The sequence below is a fragment of the Scyliorhinus canicula genome, chromosome 13, assembly GCF_902713615.1.
Source record: "Scyliorhinus canicula chromosome 13, sScyCan1.1, whole genome shotgun sequence".
Classification (NCBI taxonomy): Eukaryota; Metazoa; Chordata; class Chondrichthyes; order Carcharhiniformes; family Scyliorhinidae; genus Scyliorhinus; species Scyliorhinus canicula.
This window is the reverse complement of record NC_052158.1, coordinates 149304911-149328194: the sequence shown is the minus strand read 5'-3', so window position 1 is coordinate 149328194 and position 23284 is coordinate 149304911.

Here is a 23284-nt window from a genome sequence, read left to right as displayed (position 1 = left end):
TCCAAGGGGTTTGGCATGCAGAAAATGAAGCCCAAGATCCTCATCAGCAACGGTAGAGAAAAGGCAACAGACATTCGCCACGCATGGGTTGCCTGAGGTGTTGGTCTCAGATAATGGTCCTGCATTCACTCGTAACGAGTTCCAGAATTTCATGAGCATCAACCACGTTCAACATATTTGAGCCGCTCCCTATCCCTCCTGCTTCAAATGGACTGGCTGAGAGAGGCGTCCAACATTAAAACCACCATGAAGAAATAGTCATCAGCCTCTCTTCAAACCAGACGGAACCATGTCCTTTTTGTAAATAAATTTTGAGTACCCAATTAATTTTTTCAACTAAGGGGCGATTTAGCGTGGCCAATCCACCCACCCTGCGCATCTTTGGGTTGTGGGGGTGAAACCCACGCAGACACGGGGAGAATGTGCAAACTCCACACGAACAGTGACCCAGAGCCGGGATCGAACCTGGGACCTCGGCGCCGTGAGGCAGCAGTGCTAACTACTGCGCCACCGTGCTGCCGACTGAACCATCTCCTGATTGTCTATAGAACAACACCTCAAGTCACCACAGGTGTTACACCCACTGAGTTGTTAATGCCAATCGGGCTGGAGTGCCCAAATCCTGGGACTGAGCGTGGGTTTTCCTCACCAGTTGGCAGTCTGGAATCATGGGATGTGGTAGTCTTTATCTAACTCTCTGGCAATAGTTACTCTCCTCAATAAACCGTTAATTCGTTGACTGACCCGCCAGTCTTAAAGGGATACTGTACAGAGTGGGCAGCACCCAAATAGGATCAGAAGCTGCTGTAGGAAGTGGTGAACAATGAAACAAGATGAAAGCCCTATGGGCAACGGAAAAGGCCACAAATTAATGTGTTCAGTCTTAAAATGTGGTTGCATTTTGAATTTCTCACATCCATCATTTTTCAGAAAGAAATTACTCATTTCCTGAGTTAGCAAAGCCTCGTGGTGACTGGTTTTCAATCAGCTTGAGTGCAAATTGTCATCACTTCTTCTTTCATTATATCTCGGTCTCCACTTGATTCAGCCAGCTCATGCATACACCGGGTGAAAGCTCTGTAGAAAAGCTTATGTAACTAACTTTCACTGGAGAAGCAGTATCATTGCGGTTCGGAACTGGAAGTGCCACCAGCTGAATCAAGTTCACCTCAGCAAGGCATGTAATGAGAAGAGGACTTGAGGAGCCGCCTTGGAAGTATAAAAGAAAATGACTCCTTTGGGTGTGAACAATGATGCTGATGCTTTGTTGCCCTCAGCATATTGAGAGTGATCCACTGAGTGTGGGACTGAAGTCACATGTCGGGCCACTTCAGCAAGGAGTGACAGGCCCCTCTCACTGAAGTACTCCTGTCAGCTAAGTGAAAATCTCTGAGCAATAACAAAGAACCAGAGTCAGGGAATTACCAGACGGAGAGATGGAAACAGGGGGGGGGTGGGCATTCAACCTGTCAAAATCTTTTGCCATTCAAAAGAATGATGATTGATCTACATTTGTCATTCATTCCGTAACACCTTTGAGCCAGAATTTAAATGTTATCTTCGGGTGCGCTGTTGACCCAGTGAAATCGCGTGGGAGGACGTCGGGCACGCGTTCCGAAGTTATTGTGCACTTGTGCGATATTTCGGTCAGAATGTACGCGGGAGTCAGAATTGTTCCTGCTGACGGTAAATCAGCTGGTTCAGGCAATTAAAAGGGCTCTGCCTCCGAAGGGAGACAATTATATCATTATGCCGCATGATTGGGCCGGAGATCGCCTCCAGTTGTGTGGGTGGGCACCCAATGACAGTGGCTCTCAAGGTCACAGTAGCCCTCCATTTATATACGTGCGGATTATTCCAGGGTCTGTGTGGTGACCTTTAAACAGTGGCTGGCGTGTTTCAACTGATACGTCAGGACGGCCACAACTACACCCACGGAGGACCAGAAACTGCAAGTTCTCCACTCAAGGGTGAGCCCTGAAATCTACACGCTCATCGAAGACGCGGACGGTTTTGAGGCCGCGATGTCCCTGTTGAAAGGACACTCCATCCACCCAGTAAATCAAGTCTACGCCCGACATCTTCTAGCTACCAGACGTCAAAATTCCGGGGGAATTGCTAGACAAATTCTACCGTGCACTGCTTGCACTAGGTAAGAACTGTGACTGTCCGCAAGTTACAGCCAATGACCACACTGAACTTTTAATCCGGGACGCCTTCACTGCAGGTATGCAGTCCTCACAGATCCACCAGCGGCTGCTGCAAAAAGAGACACTAAGTCTCAAGGAGGCACGGGCCCTCGCAACCTCCTCAGACCTAGGCTCCCGCAACGCCCAAGAATATGTCACTGACCACGCGGCACCCCCCTGGGCAGCGTGGACCCCACCCGAAGCCGATTCCGATGCATCCCCCAACACAAGCATGTGCCGCACGGCGGCCAGGGGGGCCCCAATGTTATTTTTGCAGGCAAGCCAAGCACCCTCAGCAACGCTGCCCGGCCTGCTCTGCAATTTCAAGGGTTGTGGAAAAAAGGGGCATTTCGTGGCGGTATGCCAGGCCCGGGCAGTCACCGGTGTCTCCAGGGGTAAACCGGGGCCGCCGCCATTACTCTCATCACAGGCCACGTGCGGCCCGTGGGTGCCGCCATCTTGTTCCCCAGGGACCACGTGCGATTCATGGGCACCGCCATCTTGCCCACCCCCAGCCATGTGCGATCCGTGGGCGCCGCCATCTTGGCTGGAGTCTCAAGACCCCGATTCAGATGACCGCCCACCGCCCGAGGAATCCCACCAGCTTCTGCCACGACTCGGCCTCGGTGACCCTGGACCAGTCTCGGCCCCGATCTCTTTCGACCGCTACGACGACGTTACTCATCAATGGACACGAGACAACCTGCCTGATCGACTCCAGGAGCACAGAGAGCTTTATACACCCCAACACGGTAAGGCGCTGCTCCCTCCCTATACACCCAGTTAACCAGAGAATCTCCCTGGCCTCCTGGTCTCACTCTGAGATCAAGGGGTACTATGTAGCTAACCTCACAGCCCAGGGAAGAGAATTTAAGAATTTCCAACTCTATGTTCTCCCTCACCTCTGCGCTGCCACACTCCTGGGATTGGACTTTCAATGTAACCTCCAGAGCTTAACCTTTAAATTTGGCGGCCATGTACCCCCTCACTCTTTGCAGTCTCGCGGCTCACAAGGTCGAACCACTTTCCCTTTTTGCAAACCTCACCCCTGATTGCAAACCCGTCGCCACCAAGAGCAGACGGTGCAGTGTCCAGGACCGGACCCTCATTAGGTCGGAAGTCCAGCGGTTACTGAAGGAAGGTATTATTGAGGCTAGCAACAGCCCCTGGAGAGCTCAAGTAGTGGTGGTAAAGACCGGGGAGAAGTACAGGATGGTCATCGATTATAGTCAGACCATCAACAGGTACACGCAGCTCGATGTGAACCCTCTCCCCCGCATATCTGATTTGGTCAATCAGATTGCACAATACAAGGCCTTTTCCATGGTGGACCTCAAATCCGCCTACCACCAGCTCCCCATTCGCCCGGACGACTGCAAGTACACTGCATTCGAAGCAGATGGGCAGCTCTACCACTTCCTAAAGATTCCCTTCGGTGTCACAAATGGGGTCTCGGTCTTCTAATGGGAGATGGACCGAATGGTTGACTGGTACGGTTTGCGGGCCACATTTCCGTACCTCAACAATGTCACCATCTGTGGCCACGACCAGCAGGACCACGACACCAACCTCCCCAAATTCCTCCATACCGCCAGTCTCCTTAACCTGACCTATAACATGGAGAAATGCGTATTCAGCACCGATCGTCCAGCCATCCTCGGCTACATAGTGCACGATGGAGTCATAGGCCCCGACCCCAAACGTATGCGCCCCCTCATGGAGTTCCCCCACCCACACTGCTCCAAGGCCCTGAAACGTTGCCTGGGATTTTTTTCATATTACGCACAGTGGGTCCCCAATTACGTGGACAAGGCCTTCCCACTAATCCCAATCCATGGTTTTCCCCTTGTCGGCAGAGGCCCGCCAGGCCTTCTGTCGCATAAAGGCAGACACTGCAAAGGCTACGATGCATGCAATCGATGAATCCCTCTCCTTCCAAGTCGAGAGCGACGCATCCGACGTAGCTCTGGTGGCCACCCTCAACCAGGCGGGCAAGCCCTTGGCCTTCTTCTCACGGACCCTCCATGCCTCCGAAATCCGCCATTCCTCCATTGAACAGGAGGCCCAAGCCATTGTAGAAGCTGTGCGGCATTGGAGGCATTACCTGACCGGCAGTAGATTCACGCTCCTCACTGACCAACGGTCGGTAGCTTTTATGTTCGATAATGCACAGTGGGGCAAGATAAAGAACGATAAGATCTTACGGTGGAGGATCGATCTCTCCACATACACCTACGAGATCTTGTATCGTCCCGGAAGGCTAAACGAGCCTCCTGATGCCCTATCCCAAGGCACATGTGCCAACGCACAAGTGGGTCGACTCCAGACCTCTGCGATGACCTCTGCCACCCAGGCGTCACCCGTTTCTTCCATTTTATCAAAACCTGCAACCTGCCCTACTCCATCGAGGAGGTCAGGACTGTCACCAGGAAGTGCCAAATCTGTGCTGAGTGCAAGCCGCACTTCTACCGGGCAGAGAGAGTGTACCTGGTGAAGGCTTCCCGCCTCTTTGAATGCCTCAGCATGGACTTCAAAGGGCCCCTTCCCTCCACCGACCGCAACATGTACTTCCTGAACGTGATTGACGAGTACTTCCTGTTCCCGTTTGCAATCCCCTGTCCCAACATGACCGCTGCCACTATCATTAAAGCCCCCCACAGCATCTTTACCATGTTCAGTTTCCCCGCCTCCGTCCACAGCGATAGGGGGTCCTCCGCCATGAGCACAAACTGCATCAATTCCTGCTCAGCAAGGGCATTGCCTCAAGCAGGATGACCAGTTATAACCCCCGGGGAAACGGGCAGGTGGAGAGGGAGAACGGAACGGTCTGGAAGACCATCCTATTGGCCCTATGAATCTCCAGGAATCTCACAGTCTCCCACTGGCAGGAGGTCCTCCCCAATGCACTCCACTCCATTCGATCATTACTGTATACCACGACCAACGAAACACCTCATGAACGTCTCCTTGTCTTCCCTAGGAAGCCCTCCTCCGGGACCTCGCTCCCAACCTGGCTGGCAGCTCCTGAACCCATTCTGCTCCGCAAACACGTGCGGGCGCACAAGTCGGACCCGCTGGTCGAGAGAGTGTGGTGATATGCATCACTGTAAATACACAAGGGGATCATTTAAGCACACATAGACTAGATAGACACTAGAGGGAGCACCAGAGACATGACACAGGCATTCAACCAATAGGTCAGTAAGATAGGACACGCCCAATATCCTCTGAGCAACCAGCAGCAGACGATGCAATTCTGCCATGCTCAAGTGAACAGAAAGATTTTGACAGTCTGCCATGCTCAAGTGCACAGCAAGAAGACTATGACAGTCTACCACACTCCAGTGGACAACAAAGCGACTATGACAGTTCACTCAGATTGTTTGAGCCACAAGAAGAAGACGCTGACAGTTTACCCAGCTCAAGTGAACAAGAAGCTACTGAGGCTCTACCCATTGTATGTGAGAAAAGTGACGACAGCATCCCACTTCCTATACAAGATGTGCAATGTGACAGACCTCAGTGTACAGAGGCACTCGGCGATCACAGTGAGACCACTGATAACTCCGGTGACACCACGTTACTTCAAACCTCATTCGCTCGAGCCTCTCCACAAGCAAATGCATTCCTGAATGTTTTGAATCCAGACGGGGAGCATCAAGAAACCTCAGCTGACTCAAGTGAACCTGAAATGACCCCAGACGGGAAGCATCGACAAGCCAAAACTGACTCAGTTGACACAGACCAGACTCCGGACGGGGACCATCGACAAGCCAAAGCTGATTCAAGTAAGCCGGACATGATTCCAGACGGGGAGCGCCACGAACACAGTGATGGCCGCTCAAGAAAACAGCAGATGCCACAAAGCACGCTGACACGAGTAACTGTGTGAAGGACTCGTATTATCCACAGATAACAGAACCATCCAACACAACAACACAACCTATGAAAACCACATCAAAGACGATAAAAAGCAGCATACCAAAGGCAACAACGTCGACAGCAAGCATGACAAAGACTACACCAATGGAACTACGGCTAATGCGACATGGTACAACTCTGCCCATGAGGGACACTGTTACTGCTCAGCTCAGTTCAATGACATACCATGGCAGGGCAATGCATCTTTCCACTTCACCGTTTGCTGCACTACCAACAGCCAACCTGACTTTCAGGACAGATGCCACCCAACATCGCTACCACAAGCATCGGAAGAAAAAAGACTCCAAATCAGACAACAAAGTGATTTGACCATTTCTTGGTTCCTCACGCACAGGGACAAGGATGGCGTTCACATTGCAATGCCGCCATCAAAATCACCACCTCACCAACCCAACAAGAAAGACATTCGGCCATAATAATTGATGAATTTTGGATTCATACATATGATTTGGACTTACTGTTTAATGATCACTGTTATAATAACTTGTACATATCATCGCTTATTGACCTAGTTTGTTCACTTTTCTTTAACACTGTACAGAAAATATGTAACATGGAAAAAGGGGGATGTGGTGATATGCATCACTGTAAATACACAAGGGGTTAATGTAAATACACGTAGACTAGATGGACACTAGAGGGTGCACCAGAGACATGACACAAAGACATTCAATCAATAGGTCAGTAAGGTAGGGCACGACCAATGGGCATTCACGATACACACAGAGGTGACACCACCACAGGAGAGCATTACACCAACCCATACAAAAAGGACACAGCACACATGATCTTCCTCTTTCCAGTGGAGACACTCAATGAGTACAGACACAGGGTTGATTGAACATCACACCCACCACGTGGATTGTAGCAGACTTGTTTGTCAGTCTGAGTAGCTATAGAAGGATTAACAGTAGAGTCGAATCCAAGTAGGAGAATTGTTAATAGTTCAATAAACGTGTTGAAGCTATCTCCACCTCTGAACCTTCCTTTGTCAGAGTGAACATCAAGGAAGCAGCTTATGCTACGTCAAGAGCATAACAAGACAGAGGGTACACCTCCTTCATGCTAACCTTCAGTATGCCTATGTGGCGTACCCCGACGGCCGGCAGGATACGGTCTCCCTCCAGGATCTGGCGCCCGCTGGATCCCCACCCACACTCCCCTCACCAACCCCACCCATCCTCCCACCGGCAGAGCCCACAGCTGCCCTCTTACCAGGGAGATCGGTCCTTCTACTGGCCCCACCCAGGGCTGATGAAGCTGAAGAAGCTACGCTCCCGGAGTCACGGATGCCCGAGCCAGCGCCTGCATCACCGCTGAAACTGCAACGATCACAGAGGACGATAAGACTCCCGATCGACTAATAGCTTCATTATGAAATGTACCTATAAATAAATACCTGTAAATAATTCGTGTGACATGTAAAAGGCAAAACACTGTACCACCGACGGGTACCGCCATAACCTGTATAATGCGAGACCACCACACCCGCCGGACTCTTTTTTTTTAACAGGGGGTGAATGTGGTAGTCGGTATTAGGGGTATTACGGTACCCAGGTTGGAGGTAACTGATGCTGTAAGATCATTGGTGTTGGAGGTACCTGATGCTGTAAGATCATTGGTGAAGCCTGCCTGCTGGTTCCGCCCAGTAAGGCGGAGTATAAGTGTCTGTGTTACCCTAGCTGCTGCATTTCTGTAGCTGCTGGGGGAAACATCTAGTTCAATAAAGCCTTCAATTGTCCTACAATCGTGCTTTGGGAGTTATTCTTGCATCACTTCATATAAATGCAGTTTGTTGAGATATATGAGGCATTAATTACAGCTATGAAAGAACAATTATTTTCTCAGTGGTTTGGGGCAGGCAACGTGCGTAAATATGTGACATTAAAAAAGCTTAAACAAAGCAGATGCTGAATATTAATGTAGCACAATGAAATCATAAAAGACAAACTGATGAAAATTTAATTTAGGCCAGTTAAGAGGAATAACTACTTCAGGCTGTAAAATACAATGAGAAGCTGGGTTTAGTGAGCCAGCGGCCTAGCAATAAAGGCTTCAGTAGAAAAAACACCTGTTGTCACCCGTGCCTATTTATTATTACAACAATTGCAACAGCCCACTTTGGAAGCATTTTCTAAACTGTGCGGGTGGGGGGGGGGGGGGGGGGGGGGGGGGGGTGCATTCCATTGGTTTTTGACGTTGCATGCTATTTTGGGTGACCTTATGTCTCCGTTGCAAGAGTTCAAGATTGCAAAGCATCCCTGGTATGATCACTGAAGTATCTCTCCTCCAGTTACACGCAGCCACACAACTGGATCCTGCTCATGCCAGCATGAAAAGGTCACCTCCAGCTCCCCGTGGACACAAATGTTGGAGAGGTTTCTGGCACTCAGCCCATGTCAGAGAGCACAGTAAGAAGTCTCACAGCACCAGGTTAAAGTCCAACAAGTTTGTTTCAAACACTCGCTTTCGGAGCACTGCTCCTTCCTCAGGTAAAGGAGCCGTGCTCCGAAAGCTCGTGTTTGAAACAAACCTGTTGGACTTTAACCTGGTGTTGTCAGACTTCTTACTGTGCCCACCCCAGTCCAACGCCGGCATCTCCACATCATGTCAGGGAGGGCATGTGTACATGACTTAGTGATCACAGCTTCCTACCAAAATTCGACTACAACAACAACACCACAAATGTATGTAACGCCTTTAGCATAACCAAATGGCTCCAAGGCTCTTCACAGGAATGTTATGAAACAGAATTTGAGGCATAAGGAGGTATTAATTGTCATAATATACACCAGTATATCATGGTGCAGACACATATTGATGGACATATTGGGACCAATCAACATGCACAAACACCGCAGCCAATCACCAGTTAGAATACACACGCTATAAAGGCAGAGGTCACCACGGTTCCCGTTCATTCTGGGTGCTGCCTCTCAGTAGAACAAGAACTCATCAAGTCTAGCACAGACCCACACCACGTGCTGAGAGATTTAACTGGTTCGGACAGGCTTAGGTCTCTAGTTTAAACTAGCGTTGTTTAAACTAGCAGTTCTCGTATGTCGATTAGTTAATAGTTAGTTAATAAAATAGAGTTGAACCTTCCTCAGTATTGGTGGTATATGTTCACCTCGCAAGCCTACACTATCCAACACTTCATTAATTACAGGCGATGATGCTTATTCGTCGAGATAGATTTTACCGAGTGCCTGAATGGGATAGAGAGGGTTTCAATGGGAATCCCAGAGTTTAGGGCCCAGGATACTGGATGGCTGCCGATGGTGGAGTGGCTGGAATTGCGAACGTGCAGGATGGCAGAATTTATTGGGCGGGATGCTGCGCTCCGCCAGCTGCTTTTTCCGGTGCGGCGTGCCCCCACCGTCAGTGGGATTCTCCGATCCCGCAGCCGGCCAATGGGGTTCCCCATTGTGGCCATCCCCTCGCCATCGGGGAAACCAGCAGGCGTGGGTGCGATGCTGGCAGAGCGGAGGATGCCGCCGACGGAGAATCCCGCTGATCGAGTTTTCTTCTTCGGATGATATAAGCAATTGTGGAGGAGCAGATATCTCGTCAGTGTGAGGGTGGGGTTGGAGAGGTAGCTCACAGAGATAGGGAGGGGTGAGCCTGCGAGTGACTCTGAGAAAAAGGATGATAAGGCTCTTTAGTCATTGAACCATCAAGCATTCATTCTGATAGTGGCGTAGTAATCCAGTGGCCCAGGCTCCGGGTACATGGGTTCAAATCCCACCAAGGCAGCTGGCCGAATTTAAGTTCAATTAATAAACCTGGAATCTAAATCTCGGGCGCCTGTGAGTCCAGACCCACAGCAATGCGGTTGACTCTAAACAGCTCTAAGGCAGGTCAGCAGCACGGTTCAATTCCCGTACCAGCTTCCCCGAACAGGCGCCGGAATGTGGCGACTAGAGGTTTTTCACAGTACGTCATTGAAGCCTACTCGTGACAATAAGCAATTTTCATTACATTTCTCTGAAATGGCCCAGCGAGGCACTCAGTTTAAGAGCAATTAGGAATGAGCAACAAATGTTGGCCTACCCAGTGACACCCACAACCCATGGAAGAATAAAAATAAAATCAAACCCTGAGTTGGTGAGATAATTTGATATTAACACGACCAGGGTTCCGGTCTCTGCAATGGCAACCCAGTGCTCCTGAAACCTCCTCACCACGGTCGTCTCCACCCTCAACCCAAACAAGTGAAAATTGCTCATGGACTTGTTAAAATCACCAACATGGAGAAAATCCATTTGGATACTTCTGGACAGTTGGTGAAAGTGGAGCCAATTTGGTCGATAGAACCGGGTGGGATTTTCCAGGTCCATGCATGGTAGAAACTGTTGTAAGCAAAAATGGAAAATTTGGCGTTCCAGGCAAAACTGCACAAACCTTCAGAGGAGCTGGGAAACCCAGGTCGGGGACTAGGAGGGAAGATTTTCGCTATTGTCTATATTAGGTTTATAGTTACTCCTTCATCTAATTATCTCCTGAAGATCTGGAGTCATTGATTTTGATACGCACTCCTATTTACAATGAATCTCTTGGGACTAAGATAACCTGGGATGGCAAGTTGGCTCTCAAAAGAAAGAGCAACAGCATTGAGAAGCTGGATTTAATAGTACACCGTATTCCCTACTCCACCAAACAAAGAGTTGGTCATCAGCGTTCCTCCCAAAGGTGGGTTGCCCCACAGCCATGTTATTCTGGGAACAGCCTTAATTGTGTCAGAGTCGTGCTCTTCACCGCCTCTGGGAGGAAGTCCTATCATCGAGAATTGGATTGACCAACAGCTCTGTAGTCTCAGCTGGGCCAGGACTGAGTGGTGACCACTGCTGTAAATACAGGCAGTCCCCAAGGAAGAACAATGAAAGTAAGTCTTGGATATTGTACAGGCCTGACTAGCAGGCCCCTCCAAGGGCGGGAAATGGGAGGGTTCGCAGAATAAAGATGAGGGGCTGGGTTTCAGAGGCCAGGGAGTGGGAGAGTAAAAACAGGAGCAGGATCTTGGGACAACGTGTCTCCAATGGGCACCGGGGACAACTAACAATAATAATAATAATCGCTTATTGTCGCAAGTAGGCTTCAATGAAGTTATTGTGAAAAGCCCCTAGTCGCCACATTCCGGCACCTGTTCGGGGAGGCCGGTACAGGAATTGAACCCACGCTGCTGGCCTTGTTCTGCATTACAAGCCAGCTGTTTAGCCCACTTTGCTAAATCAGCCCCCCTTCCCCCACTATTTGCCCAACATTGAAAGCTGCAGAGCTACCCCCTTTATCTCTGCCTTCCCCTGCTGCCTGTGAATGAGGTGCAGGTGGAATGAGAGCCTTAGAGAGGACACTAATCAATTTAATCACTCTGCCATTGGCAGCTGTTTAAGGCCTAAGTAGGCCCAAGGAAGGGCAGACTTCCCATGCCTTCGCCACCCACCGTAAAACAGGGGGACAGGTGGGGGTGGGTGGGAATGTGGCAGGGCAGACCACCCGCTCAATTTTATGAGACCATCCCACCATCAGATACATCGGAGGCTGAGGAGGGGGGCATAAAATCCAGCCCAAATTCAGGTTGTGACATTTCACTGGAAGTGAAAATGTTTCCTTGTCTGTGTCCAAGTACTTACTCCCAGCTGGGTTTTAAAAAATTATTTCATGGAATGTCGGCACCGCCAGCTGGGCCAACATTTATTTCACATCCCTAATTGCCCTTCAGCTGACTGGCTTGCTGGGCTGTTTCAGAGGGCATTTAAAAGTCAATCATGTTACTGTGGATCTGTAATCACAAGTAGGTCAGGCCAGGTAAGGGCGGCAGATTTCCTTCCTTAAAGGACATTAGTGAACCAGATGGGTTTTTACGACAAGTGACAGTGATTTCATGGTCATCATTCGGCTTTTTAATTCCAGATCATTAGCGGAATCAAATTTCACCATCTGGCGTGGTGGCATTCAAATCCAGGTCCCCAGAATTCACCCAGGGTCCCTGCATTACCAGTCCAGTGACAATAACACTACACCGCCGCCAGTCCTGTAGTAGTGGTGAAGATAGAGCTCTGCATATCAGTGAGGAAGAGCTAGTTCCTTCGAGCTTCTCCTGCTGTCTCCCTGGAAGTGGGGCATGGCTACTGATGGAATGTGTGGGAGGAATGGAGCTGGAGGGAGGACAGTGGAAAAGTGGGAAAAAGAGAGGAAGAAAGGAAGGCAATTACATAGCTCTTCTCCCAATCGCAGGTTACTCCAAAGCATTTTACAGTCAATGCAATACTTTTGAAGTGGAGTCACTACTATAATGGATTTGCCAATGTGTACACAGCGAGCTCCCTCAAACATTAATGTGGTAAATGGTGTGGGGATTACATTCCAAACAGGAGAGAGGGACTACGCACTCAGTGCATTCCCAAATAGTGAGCTTTTTTACACTCTTTGCGCAGCACATACACATTTGAGCGCTAAATTTCCAGTGGCTGACATATTACAGACAACCATAGTCCCAAAGTTTACCATTAAACCTTGACCGTGTGCATTTTATAGACAGACAGTTTATGCTGAAATCGGAATTATTAATATAATGGTGAGTGTAATGATAAGTAGTCATTACAGCCGGCAATTTTTAAAAAAAGGTTTCACTGTCTCTCAATATTAGGAATAGTGAACATTTCCTATATAACATTTATATGTCTAAACTTCACAGAACTCAAATCAATTATCTTGACTCCAGTGATTAAATTGCAACGTGAGATTATACAAACTAGGGTTGCATATGCTGGGACTTTCAATTTTAAGGGACAATTTCACCAAAGTTTTCAGGATATCACCAAAGTTTTCAGGGCAGCACGGTAGCACAAGTGATTAGCACTGTGGCTTCACAGCGCCAGGGTACCAGGTTTGAGTCCCTGATGGGTCACTGTCTGTGTGGCGTCTGCACGTTCTCCCCGTGTCTGCGTGGGTTTGCTCCGGGTGCTCCGGTTTCCTCCCACCGTCCAGAGACGTGCAGGTTAGGTGGACTGGCCATGATAAATTGCCCTCAGTGACCAAAAAAGGTTAGGAGGGGTTATTGGGTTACGGGGATAGGGTGGAAGTGAGGGCTGAAGTGGGTCGGTGCAGACTCGATGGGCCGAAAGGCCTCCTTCTGCACTGTATGTTCTATTAAGAGGAACAAATAGGCAGAGAGAGAGAGAGGATCTATTTTGGCGCTTGCGGAGTCCAGGACTAGGGAACATCATCAAACAATTCCAGCTAAAAGATTTCAGAAGTGAAATTAGGAAATACGTCGACATGGCAAGTGTGGTTGAAGTTAGAACATAGAACATAGAACAGTACAGCACAGAACAGGCCCTTCGGCCCTCGATGTTGTGCCGAGCCATGATCACACTACTCAAACCCACGTATCCACCCTATACCCGTAACCCAACAACCCCCCCTCCTCTTACTTTTTCGGTCACTACGGGCAATTTACCATGGCCAATCCACCTAACCCGCACATCTTTGGACTGTGAGAGGAAACCGGAGCACCCGGAGGAAACCCACGCACACACGGGGAGGACATGCAGACTCCACACAGACAGTGACCCAGCCGGGAATCGAACCTGGGACCCTGGAGCTGTGAAGCATTTATGCTAACCACCATGCTACCGTGCTGCCCTGGGACTCTCTTCATGTGTAAATTTTGAAACTGAAATTGATAGCAGATACCCCAGATAATAAATAAAGTGAATGGAATGTTGCCATTTATAGCTAAAGGAATAGAGTATAAAGGTAAGGAAGTGATCCTGGGATTCGGTTCCCCTTAGTTGAAGGGTCAGTTACGAGGGGACACAAGTTCAAAGTAGCCATGCCCCACTTCCAGGGAGATAGCAGGAGAAGCTCGAAGGAACTAGCTCTTCCTCACTGATATGCAGAGCTCTATCTTCACCATTACTACAGGACTGGCGGTGGTGTAGTGTTATTGTCACTGGACTGGTAATGCAGGGACCCTGGGTGATATTCTGAGGACCTGGGTTTGAATGCCACCACGCCAGATGGTGAAATTTTATTTAGCTAAAGATCTGGGAAAAAAATGCCTAATGATGACCATGAAATCACTGTCGCTTGTCGTAAAAACCTATCTGGTTCACTAATGTCCTTTAAGGAAGGAAATCTGCCGCCCTTACCTGGTCTGGCCTACTTGTGATGCACAGTAGTATTCTGTGTTGAATCGTGCCCTATATGTCCAGTTTACTCAGCCTCTCATGATACGACACTCCCCTCTTCCCAGGGACTAATCGAGCGAACATTCGCTGTACCACCTCCAGTACATGCTGACCCTTTCTTAAATGTGGATGCCAAAACTGCACACAGTGCTTCAGATGTGGTCTCACCAAAACCCTGCAAATCACTAGCAGGACCTCTTTATTTCTATACTTCAAATATTTTGCAGTAAAGACCAACATGCCATTTGCCTTGCTAATTGCTCGCTGTGCTTGCATGCCAGCTTTCGGTGTTCCTTGTCCTCGCGCATCCAAGTCTCTCTGAACATTAACACTTACAGGTTCCACACCTTTTTAAAAAATATTCTGCTTTCTTTTTCTTATGACCAAATCCCGGCGACGTTGAAGCTGGTTTGGGTCACCCGCTTGATTCTCTGCCCTGCCCGCCATTCCCGCCCACCTTAAATGGGGGTGGAAAATCCCCCCTTTCCCCCGCCCGGCTATCTCTGAAGCTATTTAATTTACGACGCTAAGATGTAAGCCGCCATGTCCCAGGGATCTGCCCTATTTAAGCCCCTGAAGTTTCTCCAATGATATTAATTTCCTTAAGATCCTCACTCTTTTCAGCCCCTAAGTTGCTGTCTAAAGCGCTAACACACACAATCCTTCTTCAATGTCTCCACCATTTCCTCATGATAATTTCTCCTGCCCTTCCTCCAAAGGGACCAATGTTTACTTTAGCAAATGTCTTCCTTTTTATGTACTCATAAAAGATCTTGCCATCAGTTTTTATATCACTGGCTGGTTTACTTTTTTCCATTTTTCTCAACTTTGCGGGAGCCCTTTGCTGGTTTCTAAGCAATCCCCAATCCTCAGACTTGCTACTGTTCTGTGAAACCTTGTAAACCTCCTCTTTGAATCTAACACTATCCTTAACCTTCTGAGTGAGCCACGGCTGGGTCTTTCTTGCTTAGTTTTTTTGCTTTTCAATGGAATGTGTACTTCTTTTTACATTTTAACCCTGGGACAGACAGTCAGCCGCAGGTAAAGGAGAGGGCAAGAGGAGAACCCTCGGACAGACATCCAGCAGCACCTAGAGGAGAGAGTGAGAGGAGGATCCTGAAACAAGCAGTCACCAGCGCCTAGAGGAGAGAGTGAGAGGAGGATCCTGAAACAAGCAGTCACCAGCGCCTAGAGGAGAGAGTGAGAGGAGGACCCTGAGACAAGCAGTCACCAGTACCTAGAGGAGAGAGTGAGAGGAGGACCCTGAGACAAGCAGTCACCAGTACCTAGAGGAGAGAGTGAGAGGAGGACCCTGAGACAAGCAGTCACCAGCACCTAGAGGAGTGGGTGGATAAAAAGGAAGCTGCACGAGAGGATGATTTTTCAAAACATCTGGAAGTGATCACAGAGGAAACCATAAGTTCATTGAGTAAGATCAGGAGCCAGTGCAAGAGATATGGCAGTCTTGGTAAGTGGGAAAAGGTGAGCATTTCTACTGTACAGTCCTTAAAGTAAAAATTGGTCTTTAATTTTGATAAAGTAGTGTTTAAAGCATGATGCACAATGGGCCAAAGGGCCTAATTCAGTGCTGTAAAATGATAAAAACTCTATTAGAAGTAAGGTAAGATTCCTAGTACATTTAATATTATTCAAACTAGAGGAAATAAATCTAAAGAGAGTAATTGAAGGCAGTCACGCAGGGCAACTCAGTTATGTGGAATGCTCCTCCTGTACAACGTGGGAAATCAGGGACACTTCCATTGTCCACCATGACCACGTGTGCAGAAAGTGCTTCCAGCTGCAGGCTGCTCAAAATCTGAGCTTCATATCTTGACCTGTGGCTGAAGTCATTGTGGATCATCACAAGGTTGCGATCTTCATGGATAACACCAACAGAGAGGTGGTCACAGTCTTAAGTGGGAGGAAACCGCAGCACCCGAAGGAAACCCATGCAGACACGGGGAGAATGTTCAGACTCCGCACAGACAAGCCGGAATCGAACCTGGAACCCTGAAGTTGTGAAGCAACAGTGCTACCCACTGATCTACCGTGCCGCCTCCAATGGAAAACAACAGTGGGAGTTGTCAAAAGGCCCCTAAGCAGTAGTTCTCAGGTTGGGGTGGAATTAAACAGGAAGTCAGACAATGTATGTAACAAGGGTGCCACAGTAATCCTGGGTGACTTTAATCTATACATAGACTGGACAAACAACATTAGCAATAATACTGTGGGGGTTGAATTCCTGGAGCATGTACAGAATGTTTTTGGGGACAGTATGTCCAGGAAACAACTAGGGAAAATGCTTTCCTCTGCGTTGAGAAGGGGTTAATTAATAATCTTGTTGTCTAGAGCCCAATAAGCAAGAGTAATCATAATGTGATGGAATTCTTCATTGACATAGAAAGTTAAGTTAATCCAAAACTAGAGACCGAAACAAAGGAATCTCGACGAGTGTAGGAAGTGCAGGGTGTGGTGATATACATGTGCATATAAGTGCACATGGTGTCGATATGACCTCCGACCAGCGGATGGTGTCAGACATCCATCACTCGACCAGAGACACTCGCCAGTTGGTAGTATGATATACGAGAGGATAGTCACAGTTAGAGTAGTTCCGGTAGAATTCATTTAGTAGCTATTGTCTGTAAAGTAATCTGTTTGTTATCTTTCCACGTGTGTGTTACTAAATCATATTTTAATTAAGCAATTGGATGTTCTGTGTACCTCATTGCAACAGCCATCTCACAGAAAACAACACAGGGATAAAGTAAAAAATAAAATAAGGAAATCAAATTCAGGGCATGAAAAAAGATGAGCAAGTAAAGTTAAAGAAAATCCAAAGATGTTTCACCAACATATTAATGGTAAAAGATTAGTTGAGGAAAAAGTGGGACCCATCATAGATGAAGAATGGGACTTGTGTTTAGATGCAGAGGCTGTGGGAAGGGTTTTAAATCAATATTTTGTTTCCGTGTTTATAAAGGAAAGGGACGATGCAGAAATATAGTGGTGGCACGGTGGCACAGTGGTTAGCACTTCCGTCTCACAGCACCAGGGACTCGGGTTCAATTCCGGCCTCGGGTGAATGGCTGTGTGGAGTTTGCACTTTCTCTGCGTGTCTGCGTGGGTTTCCTCCGGGTGCTCCGGGGTCCTGCCACAGTCTAAAGAATTGCACTTTTGGTGGATTGGCCGTGCTAAATTGGCCCTTGGTGCCCAAAGATGTGTAGGGTATGTGGGGCAACAAGGAAAGGGCATGGCATTGGGGTCGAGGTAGGGTGCTCTTTCAGGGGTTAGTGCAGACTCGATGGACCGAAGGGCCTCTTTCTCCACTGTAGGTATTTGATGTTCTACATAGCAGCCAGGAGGAACACTGTGGGATATTGGATGGGATATTCATAAAGAAAGAGGATGTATTTGAAAGGTTCAAATCATTGAAAGTTGATAAGTCACCAGGGTCAAATGGATTGTTTCTGAGGCTGCTGAAGGAGGTCAGGGAAGAGATAGCAGATGCTCAGCGGATGATTTTCCAAACCTCACCAGATACAGCAGGTAGCAGAGGACTGGAGAAATGCAAACGCAGTTCCATTGTTTAGAGAGGGATCGAAGGAAATGCCAAAAAATTATGGGCTAGTTAGTCTTATGTCGGTGGTGGGAAAATGATTGGAATCAATCTTGAGAGATGGGATTAACTGTCACTTAAAAAGGCATGGACTAGTCAACGATTGTCATCATGGATTTGTTAAAGGAAGGTCTTGCCTCACAAAATTCATTTAATTATTTGTGGAGGTGACCAGAAGGGTTGATGAAGGTAGTGTAGTGGATGTTGTGTACATGGATTTTAGTAAAGTGTTTGACAAGGTCCCACATGGGAGTTTGGCCTAAACAATAAAAGCACATGGGATACAGGGTAATATAGTAAACTGAATAAAAAGCTGGCTCATTGACAGAAAACAAAGGGTAATGATCGATGGATGTTCTTGTGAATGGAAAGTTGTTTCAAATTGTGTTCCAAACGGCTCGGTGTTGGGACCCTTACTGTTTATGTTATATATTAACAATTTGGACATGAACGTGGGCGGCACAATTGTGAAGTTTGCAGACGACACAAAGATTGGCCAAGTAGTGGACAGTGTAGAGGATAGCTATAATCTCCAAAATGATATAGATGGGTTGGTGGAGAGGGTGGTAAAGTGGCAGATGTATTTTAACACAGAGAAGCGTGAGGTCACCCATTTAGGGAGGTCAAAAAATTATAGAGAGTACGTAATAAATGGGAATATACTAAGGGGGTAGATTAAGTTAAAGATCTTGCTGCACAGGTCTCTAAAAGCTGCAGTTCAAGTAGACAATGTTGTAAAGAAAGCATATGGAATGCTCTCCTTCATTTGTGGGCAGCACGGTAGCATGGTGGTTAGCATAAATGCTTCACAGCTACAGGGTCCCAGGTTCAGTTCCCGGCTGGGTCACTGTCTGTGTGGAGTCTGCACATCCTCCCCGTGTGTGCGTGGGTTTCCTCCGGGTGCTCCGGTTTCCTCCCACAGTCCAAAGATGTGCGGGTTAGGTGGATTGGCCATGCTAAATTGCCCGTGGTGTCCTAAAAAGTAAGGTTAAGTGGGGGGAGTTGTTGGGTTACGGGTATAGGGTGGATACGTGGGTTTGAGTAGGGTGATCATTGCTCGGCACAACATCGAGGGCCGAAGGCCTGTTCTGTGCTGTACTGTTCTATGTTCTATGTTCTATGTTCTATTAGCAGAGGTATAGAATATAAAAGTACGGATATAATGTTGGGATTGTATAAAATACTGCTGAGGACACAACTGGAATATTGTGTGCAGTTCTGGTCACCACATTACAGGAAGGACATTAATGCTCCAGAGAGAGGGCAGAGGAGCTTTACAAGAATGTTGCCAGGGCTAGAAAAATGTAGCTACGAGGAGTGAGTGGATAGGTTGAGGTTATTTTCCTTGGAACAAAGAAGGCTGAGGGGTGACTTGATTGAGGTGTACAAAATTCTGAGGGGAAGAGATCGAGTGGGCAGGATAAAATTGTTTCCCTTGGTGGGCAATTCTAGAACCAGGGACATAGATTTCTGATGTGGCAGAAGGTGTAGAGGGGGCACAGGGAAGAATGTTTTTACATAGAGGTTAGTGAGTGTCTGAAATTCAATACCCGAATTGGTGGTGGAGGCAAATACCCTGGGCTGGATTCTCTGATTGCGGTGATCTCTGGGGGAAGCGTCTGGTCTTAAGACCAATAAGTCGGCCCCGCCCCCACCCCGATGCTCTGCCCGGTGGGAGGCTAGCAGCCACACCACGGAAAGCCCCAGGCTTTACCTGCAGGTACGGATGTAGAATGGCCGGGTCCGTGGCCGCGCAAACGCACGGCTGCGGCCTGCGGAGGCTGCGCCTTACAACATGGCACCCGGCCGCACGTGGACGTGGCCTAGCAGATAGTGCCCCCCTGTAACCCCCCCCATCACGCCTGGCCCACCCCCCCACCAGTCCCCCCCAGCCCTTGCCAGCGGACCGTCTCCCCCCCTGACTATGGCGGTGCTGGAAACAGCCCGCAGCCACCACGTCAGATTCATGAAAGTTGAGAGGACACGCGACCAACGCCATCGGGAAGTCGGCACATCGGGGACGGAACATCGGAGGAGGGCCTCAGGTGACGTCCTGAGGCCGCCCCAGCGGCGTGCACCATACTACTCGAGTACGCCGTTTCTGAGGGGCGGAGCATCCGAATAACGGCGCCGCCCCACGATTTTGGAGTAAAATGGATTCTCAGGCTAATTGCCGAATGCGATTTCGGCGTCAGCAATTGGAGAATCCCGCCCCCTAACTCTTCTACAAAGTACCTGAATCTGCACCTTAAGTGCTCTAATCTACAGGACTATGGACCAGATGCAGGAAGGTGGGATTAGAAAGGGCACCTGGGTGCTCTTGGGCTGGCACAGACAAGATGGGTTGAATGGCCTCCTTCTGTGCTGTAACTTTTCTATGGTTCTATGAGGGTAGAATTGGCTGCGATAAATTGGGTGAATTAATTGCATGGCGGTGGATAGGCAATGGCTATTATTTAAGAAAGAAATGCATGCATTGCAACAGTCATACATTCATTTTCGGTGCAAAACCACAGCAAAGTGCCCAACCATGGCAAACAAAATAAATTAAGGCAAGTATTAGATCCAAAGAGAAGTCATGCAAAGTTGCTGGAAAAAGTAGCAGGCCAGAGGATTGGGAGCAGTTTAGAATTCAGCAAAGGAGGACCAAGATATTGATCAAGATGCGAAAAATAGAATTTGAAAGCAAACTTGCAAGGGACATAGAAACAGACTGTCAAAGCTTCAATAAGTCTGTGAAATGAAAATGATAAGTGAAGCCAAATTACAGTCTGAACTGGGCAAATTGATAATGGAGATCATGAGAACGGCCGAGCAATTAAGCAACTATTTTAGACCTGTCTTCAGAGAAGTAGATGCAAATAACTTCCCAGAAATGCTAGGGAACAAGGGTCCAGTGAGAAGGAGGGATTGAAAAAATTTGTAAAACAAATAGTGCTGGAGTTATTAATAGGATTGAAAGCTGATAAATTCCCAGGGCCTGATAATCTACATCCCAAGGTACCAAAGGGGGTGGCCATGGAAATACTGGATGAGTTGGTTGTCATCTTCCAAAATTCTGTAGATTCAGGAATAGTCCCAGCAGATTGAAGGATGTCAAATGTAAACCCGCTATTTAAACAGGAGAGAGGGAGAAAACAGGGAATTACAGACTGGCTAGCTGAGCATCTAGAGTAGGAAAAATGTTAGAGTCTATGAGAAGGGACCTGATAAACAGGACACTTAGAAAATATCAATGGGATTAGACAGTCAATATGGATTTATGAAACGGAAGTCATGTTTGACAAACGTGCTGGAGTTTTTTGAGGACATAACTAATAGAATTGATAAGGGAGAAACAGTGGATGTGGTGTATTTGGATTTTCAGAAAGCTTTCAATAAAGTTCCACATAAAAGGCTTCAAGGCAATTTAGACGAGTTTAGATTGGGCAGAGTTTCCCCATAATTTGTTGGAGTGTCTGTCAGGCCCTGACTGAAATCTGATGAGTAACTCTCCAGATGCGCTGCCGAGTATTCAGACCACATTCTGAGCCACTTTGGCAGAATAAAATCAGGGGGCATGGTTTACGCTGTCAGTTGGGTGGGGTAGGGTCTGATACAACCAGCAAGGCTACCCCACGGAGATCAGGGCACCATCTTTAAAGGTCATCCTGATCAGAACTGGTATTGGGGTCTTCTCCCCCCCCAGCTCCCATTGCACAATTACTGGGACACCCCCCCTCCCCACCCGATATACTCAATCTCTGAGGCTCTCCCTCTCTCCCACAACTAACAACAACCATGGCAGTATCATTGGTGCTCCCTCCCCCTCAATGCCTGCCCCCCCCCCTTCAACGCGAGGTCCCCCCTCACTACCTGCTCCCTCTGTCGTTGCCAAGTCCTTCCTTCAAAGTCCTCGGCGCTTCTCTCTCTCTCTCTCCCCCCCCCCCCCCCCCCCCACCACATATAACAGGAGCCCCCACTAATTCGGCTCCACAGGGAACCCGCCCCGGCATTGCCCTGGAAAAGGCTGGCATGGCCAGGCTTGCACATGCTGGCACTGCCACGTTGACACAAAAACTGCCAGGTTGGCACAGTTTGGCACTGCCCATTTGGTATTGCCAAGTCGGTGCTGCCCTGGCATGTCGCTCTGCCCCCGGGGGTTATACTTATCTTAACGCCCTCAGAGTGATCCCCTAAACTGTTTCCTGCCAACTGAAACCTGCCATCGCGACGATACTTCAGCGGGTTTTCGATATTCAGCGAGTGGAGATCAGCTGGTGCGGAAGCCCTTTAATAATACGCAGATTCATTAAAAAGTTTTAAATGAGGTTCCCATTAAAAAGGGCGTTCCATCAGCGGTGAGGGGAGGTGAAAATTGGGGAACCGGACTCTCACCAGCGAGAATCACGTTTCCCGGCTCCCGCGATATTCTGTGCCCACTTTGCCGTTCTCGCTGACAGTGAAAGTGGGCTCATAATCCACCCCATTGAATGAGTGGGCAAATAAATGGCAGATGCAGTATAACGTGGATCCACTTCAGACGGAGAAACAGAATGGCAGAGCAGTATTTAAATGATAGTTTGGGAAATGTTGATGTTCAAAGGACTCTGGGTGTCCTCGTACGCCAGTCACTGAAAACAAACATGCAGGTGCAGCAAACAGTTAGGGAGGCAAATGGTGTGTTGGCCTTCATTTCAAGAGGATTTGAGTATAGGAGCAAAGATGTCTCATCTAGCTGTACAGAGCCTCCGTGTGACCACGTCTGGAGCATTGTGTGCAGATTTTGTCTCCTTACCTTTGAAAGTATCTACTTACCATGGAGGAAGTGCTGTGAAAGTTCACCAGGCTGATTCCTGGGATTGCAGAATTGTCATTTGAGGAACGATTGGGTCGACTAGGACTGTCTTCACTGAAGTTTATTCCAATGGGAGGGGATCTAATTCAAAAGTCTGAAATTCTGTCAGGGCTGTACAGACTGGCTGGGGGTTTCGAACAAGGGGTCACAGTCTGAGGATATGGGGTAGACCATTTAGGATTGGAATGAGGAGAAACCTCTTCACTCAGAGGATGGTGAACATGTAGAATTCTATTCTTCTGAGTATACTTAAGAAGGAAATAAATAGATTTCTGGACTCTAAAAGCATCAAGGGGTATAAGGGGACCCTGGGAGTCTGGTGTTGAAGTAGAGGAGCAGTCATGATCATATTGAATGGTGGAGCAGGCTCAGAGGGCCAAATAGTCTACTAAATCTCCTGTTTTCTATGTAATAATAAGAATAATCTTTATTATTGTCACAAGTAGGCTTACATTAACACTGTAGTGAAGCGACTGTGAAAATCCTCTCGTCGCCACATTCC